Here is a 6,239-nt window from a genome sequence, read left to right on the forward strand (position 1 = left end):
ATTTTTATTCATTATGTATACAGGGTTCTCCCTGCATGTATCCTGCAGTACAGAAGAGGACATCAGATCCCACCACAGATGGTTGTGAGCTACCATGTGGTTGCTGGGAATTGAACTCAGGACCTCTGGAAGAGCAGCCAGTGTTCCCCACCTCCGAGCCATCTCACCAGTCCCCCAGATAGGCTTTTTAAAATAGCCATTCTGGCCTGGAGGTAGTGGCAAATACCTTTAATCTGAACACTTAAGAGATGGAGGCAGGCTGATCTGCATGTACAAGGCCAGCTTGTTCTACATAGTGAATTCCACGTCAGATAGGTCTACACAGAGCAACCCTGTTTCAAAAAAAAAATTGAAAAAGCCAGGCAGTGGTAGTGCACACCTTTTGTCCTAGCACTCGGGAGACAGAGGCAGGTGGATCTCTGTGAGTTCAAGGCCAACCTGGTCTACGAACAAGTTCCAGGACAGGCTCCAATGCTACAGAGAAACCCTGTCCCGAAAAATCAAAAAAAAAAAAAAAAAGGAAAAAGCCATTCTGCAAATAAATACTAAGAAACAGTTCCCCTGCCTCATCCTCCTGCGTACTGGAATTAATAAGTGCCGGTTTTTTTTTTTAATATATAACTTTTAGTTATATATGTATGTGGGTATGTGTGCCTGAGTGCATGGGCCTGTGGAAACCAGAGCTGCAGTTACGGTTGGTTGTGAGCTGCCTGACCTGGGTGCTGGGAAAGGAGCTCGGGTGCTCTGTAAGAACAGTAGGAGCTCCTAACAAGCACTGAAGCGTCTCTTCAACCTCCAGGTGTTACTGTCTAACTCAAGCTGGCCACCACCCCCACAGCTAGAGGTGTGTAGCATCACATTCAGTCAGGAGCTTTTTTTAAAAAACTTGTGATCCAGGCAGCAGGCACTGGATCACCCTGTGAGCCTCTGCTTACCTTCCAGCAGGCTGACTTCCAGGGATCCCGGCTAGTGGAGGGAAAAGTCTTTAGGCCTTGGTCTGCTGTTTCCAGCTGTGCTGCCTCTCAACACATCTAGTACCTCACTGCCCTATTCCACACTCAAAACTCTCCAGAACGGAATTGGTGTTTAAAGAGGAAAAAAGCCGAGCATTACGAGGTGGCCCACACCTTTCATCCTGGCACTTGAGAAGCAGAGGCAGGTCTAGCTCTGAGTTTGACACCAACCTGGTCTAAAGATTGAGCTACAGGACAGTTAGGACTATAGAGACCTGTCTCCCCCGCCCCCCAAAAAAGGTTGGGGCGATGGTGGTGCATTCCTTTAATCCCAGCACTCAGGAGGCAGAGGCAGGTGGAGCTCTGTGAGTTCAAGGCCAGCCTGGTCTATAAGAACTAGTTCCAGGACAGGCCTCAAAGCTATAGAGAAACCCTGTCTCAAAAAAAAAAAAAAGGGGGGGGGGGAGGGGTAGAGCTTGCCTAATGTGCTTGAAGCCTATGAGTTCAAACAATCCCCGGGGCTGAAATAAACATTACAGAAGAAGAAACTGAGGTTCAGAATTGCTCATGGTCTCTCCCATATCAGAGCTGAGATCCCAACCGGCGTAGGATAGATAAGCAGCCTCAGGTCTCTCGAGTCCTGTCAGCTTCCAAACCCTCACTGCTTTCCCCAGTGTTCTCTCCTACCCAAGGTGCCAGTGTCTGGCCCTCCCCCCTCCACTCCCTTTGGCCAGCAGAAGTCAGCCACAGTGGCCAGATCAAGATCTGGTGTCTCCCGATGGACGGCAAGAGCCCTGCTCTACCTGGCAGGAGTGGAGAAGAAGAAACTGGTGTACACAAGAAGAAGGCACTGCCTGATCCTTTCCCACAGCTGCACAGATTGTTCCCCAAAACCTAGGCTCTTCCACTATGATGGTTGAGATGGGCCACCTACTTGACAGGATCTAGAAGGCAAACCTGGCACCCCTGTGAGTAATCCTCTAGACTAGGTTAGCACCTGGGCATGCCTTGAGGGCGAATCTAAATTAGAATGACGAGGGAAGACTCAGCTGGGGGCAGCACCTTCCCATGGGCCAGGGGCCTGGTCTAATAAAAAAAAAAAAAATGACAATGAAGGGGCTGGCAATGTCGGCGAAATCTGACAACCTGAGTTCCATCCCCCCCAGGACACACATGGTGGAAGATTCAAAGTATTCCTGAGCGTTGTCCTCGGACCTCTGCACACCTGCATTTATTGCTTCCCCAGTAAATTTAAAAAACTAAACAAGAGGGGGCTGGAGAGATGGCTCAGCGGTTAAGAGCATTGCCTGCTATTCCAAAGCTCCTGAGTTCAATTCCCAGCAACCACATGGTGGCTCACAACCATCTGTAATGAGGTCTGGTGCCCTCTTCTGGCCTTCAGGCATACGCGCAAACAGAATATTGTATACATAATAAATAAATAAATATTTAAAAAAAAAAAAACTAAACAAGATAAGCTTTTTTAGTCTGTTTTGTTTTTGAGATAGGGGCACGGCTGTCCTGGAACTATGTAGACCAAGCTAGTCTCGAACTCCCAGAGATCCACCTATGCCACCACACTCACCAAGTTCTGGCTTCATGTTCCCTTCTGGGAGGGAATGAAGAGGGACATTAGACCTGAGGTTCCAGCCACTCGCACCTGTGCCCTCTCCCAGTGGTAAATCTGCCTTAGCTACACAAGGGACAGGATAGTCACAGTGACATTGTTTACAAACAGGACTGAGATCCAAAAAGAAAGTGAATCCCGTGAGAGCAAAACAATTCACCCTCAACTGAAGCACGAATTAATAAAAACTCAGGGGTTCAACCTGAAGATCTGAAAAGCAAAACAGCCAGCTACTGGCTCTTACCTCGACCTCGACCTCAGTCTGAAATAAATGGCCTGTAACTCTAACTGCCTCCAGGAATCTCAGAATGAGACTGTGTGTTGAGAGCTGTTTCCTTCCATTTTATCATCCTCTCTAGAGCTGGGATTAAAGGCATGCACCACCTGGTTTCTATGGCTTATAGTGGCTACTGGGATTAAAGGTGCCTGTCGCCATAACCTGGTCTGTCAGGCTGACCAGTGGAACTGTTTTACTCTCCGATCTTCAGACAAACTCTATTAAAGTACAATTGAAATGCCACTGCACTCAACCTCCTCCTTGGTCCTATCCTGCTCGCCTCACTTGGGCTCCATAATCCAGGTTCTGGGGCTCACTCTCTAGTAAACCCTTCTTACTAGGCTAGTGTCTCCTGGGAGTTGCTAATATATAAACGTGGGCAGTTAACTAAGTGGGCACCTATACAACTGTATGGAAATCAGTATCCCTGCCTGGGGTGGGACTTTTTGGTGATTAGCTGTTTGTTTAACATACACACACACACACACACACACACACACACACGCACGCACGCGCGCACACAAGTCTTTGAGACAGAGTCTCACTGTGTAACCCTGTCTGGCCTGTAACTCTAACTGTAGACCAGACCGGCCTTGAATTTACAGCCATCTACCTGCTCTACCTCCTATTGGATCAAAGGAGTGTGCCTCCCGACCTGGCTCATTCATTTCCTTCCTTAAATTTTCATTACATTGATATGGTCTCTCTGTATATGTGAGCGTGTGTGTATGTCATACCCACACATGCACATCGCAGTGCACATGTGGTCAGAAGACCACTTCCTCCACCGTGTGGGTCCCTGGGACTGAGCTCAGGCTCTCAGGCTTAGTAGTAAGCCTCCACCCAACTAGGCCATCGCTCTGCCTCCCCAACTTTGAAATTTTTTTTCTCTGTCTCTCTCTTGCTCTCTCTTTCTTTTGTCATTTTCATTTTTGTTTGGAGACGGGGTCTTTCTGTTTTGTTCAGGCTGGTCCTGAACTCCTAGACTCAAACAATCCCCCAGCCTCAGCCTCCTAAGCAGCACCTAGGACCACATACATATATGTGCAGGCAAAGTGCCTTCCCTCGTATTTCCCTTCACTGAGTCACTGTTGGCACCCTGATTTCGGTCACAGTCCCATCCTGTCCAACAGCCTTCCAGTTCTCAGATCCAGCCAGTGCCCGCCATCTCACCACCCTCCCCTGCCAGCATCATCTTTCTGCCTGAGTTGCAGCATCCTTGTCATCCTAGATGTCTGTTCCCAAAGCAGCCTTGCATCCACCCAGCATGTCCTATGACTCCCAGTACCCTCGGAGCCAAATCTGAGCTCACATCCAAAGGCCCACAAAGGCCAGCCTCCTGTCTCCCAGGCTCCACCTGGTACTCAGGTCCAGTACTTTGACCAGGTGCCTCCTGTGTCACAGTGCCGCCTGCTCTGTCTGCACACCTCTTTAGACTCCGGCTTTTCTCTCTGACAACCCAGCGGGATCCACGTGGGCACAAGGCCTTGTTGTGGTATGGCCCTGCCACCACTAGGTGGCAATTCGGGCACATCCAGGGCAGTGACCTAGAGGCCAGCTTCTGAGGTTGTCCTTAGAGCAAAACCTCCCCCACCTTCTGCCAGATGGAGCTGCGGAACACCAGCTGACTAACTCTGCACTACTGGCCTTCCAATGGCTCTAGTGGACAGTCTAGGATGTCCACGGACCCTGGAGAGAGGGAGGACCAACTGCCACAAACGGGACTTCTAGGCTCTAGGGAGGGGCTGGACCACAGGCTCCAAAGAGTGAGGTTGGGGAACTGAGCTCAGCCAGAGCACAGGGTATAGGATGAGAGATTCGACCTGGAGCTGAACCCTCTCTCCCTAGTCCTCTGGGTACAACTGACAGACTGGCCTGGAGCCTGGATTTCCCCGTCCGGCAAAAGGAATTACATGAACAAGGATTGAAACTGACCAGCTAAGTTATAAGTGAGGCTGAGGGGCTTGCTCAGGTGAGTACTGTGTGCAGGCCAGCAGTCTGTGGACTTGGGAAGAAGCAGAAAGACAAGAAACCAGGGGCCTTGATGTCCTGCTGTTAAATAGGATGTCCCAGGGGCCTCCCCTGCCCTGAGGCCTGTGACCTGAACTATCCATGTCTTCAGTGTGTGTGTGTGTGTGTGTGTGTGTGTGTGTGTACGCGCGTGTGTATCAAGGCCTAGAAATAAGTGTATACCCACATCTAGGAGCCTTCTCATTTTGGCCGACGGCCAGGAAGTAGGAACCAAAGGACTTTTATGATCATGCCAAGAGTCCAAGAGCCTAGGGACCAGCTCAGTCAGCAGTGTGACAGTACCCTCAGGGAGGGCACACAGCCCACTCCGAACACCCCAACCCCCTCCCTGACAGGTGGATAATCTCTCTCCTTGCCACAGTTCTTCCTTGTCTGCAAGGTATTTACATGCATTTACATTCAGACCCTTGCTAGGTTTTCCTCCTCAGTGAGCAGCTGATTCTCAACCCTGCCCCTTATGGAGGGGTAGGGGTGTGGAAGGGAGATGGGGAACTCGGGGAAGTACCTACCTGTGCTTAGAGTCACTCACTGAATGTTTATGTGTACATGTGTACATTTGTATATATCCCTTTATTTCCTTCTCCGAACAACCCTTTAAGGTATAGGTGTGTCTGTGTGTGTCTGTGTGTGTGTGTGTGTGCACGCGCGCGCACATGCTGGAGATTGAACTCAAGGCCTTGAACATGATAGGCATGTGTTCTACACATCCAACCTGTTTTAAAGAACCTTATGACCGTTTTACAAATAAGAAAACTGAGAATTCCGTGCCAGAGAAATGGGTTAGTAGTTAAAAGCACAAACTGCTCTTGCAGAAGATCTGAATTTGGTTCCCAGCATCCATATCAGGCACCTTACAATTGCCTGTAACTCTAGCCAGGGGCACTCTGGGAGGCAGAGGCAGGCGGATCTCTGTGAGTTTGAGAAAAGCATGGTCTACAGAGCAAGTTCCAGGACAGGCTCCAAAGCTACACAGAGAAACCCTGTCTCAAAATAATAATAATAATAATAATAATAATCATCTGGCTAGGTGGTGGTGGTGCACATCTTTAATTTCAGTACTTGGGAAGCAGAGGCAGCTGGATCTCTGTGCGTTCGAAGCCAGCCTGGTCTACAGAGTGAGTTCCAGGACAGCCAGGGCTACACAGGGAAACCCTGTCTCGAAAAACAAACAAACAAACTAGTTAATTAATTAAACATCTTATGAAGAAAAACAGGATCTGAAAGATTAGTGGCTTAGCTGAGCTCACACATTGAGTTGAACTTAAACCCTAGCTCTGGGGCCTTCTGCTGACCCTGCAGCGTGAAGGCAGGGAAGGGGCCTAGGAGTCTTCTCCTTTCGTTTCTACCCACC

This window comes from Alexandromys fortis, unplaced genomic scaffold (genome assembly GCF_014885135.2).
Source record: "Alexandromys fortis isolate MF-2015 unplaced genomic scaffold, M_Fortis_MF-2015_v1.1 scaffold_157, whole genome shotgun sequence".
Lineage (NCBI taxonomy): Eukaryota > Metazoa > Chordata > Mammalia > Rodentia > Cricetidae > Alexandromys > Alexandromys fortis.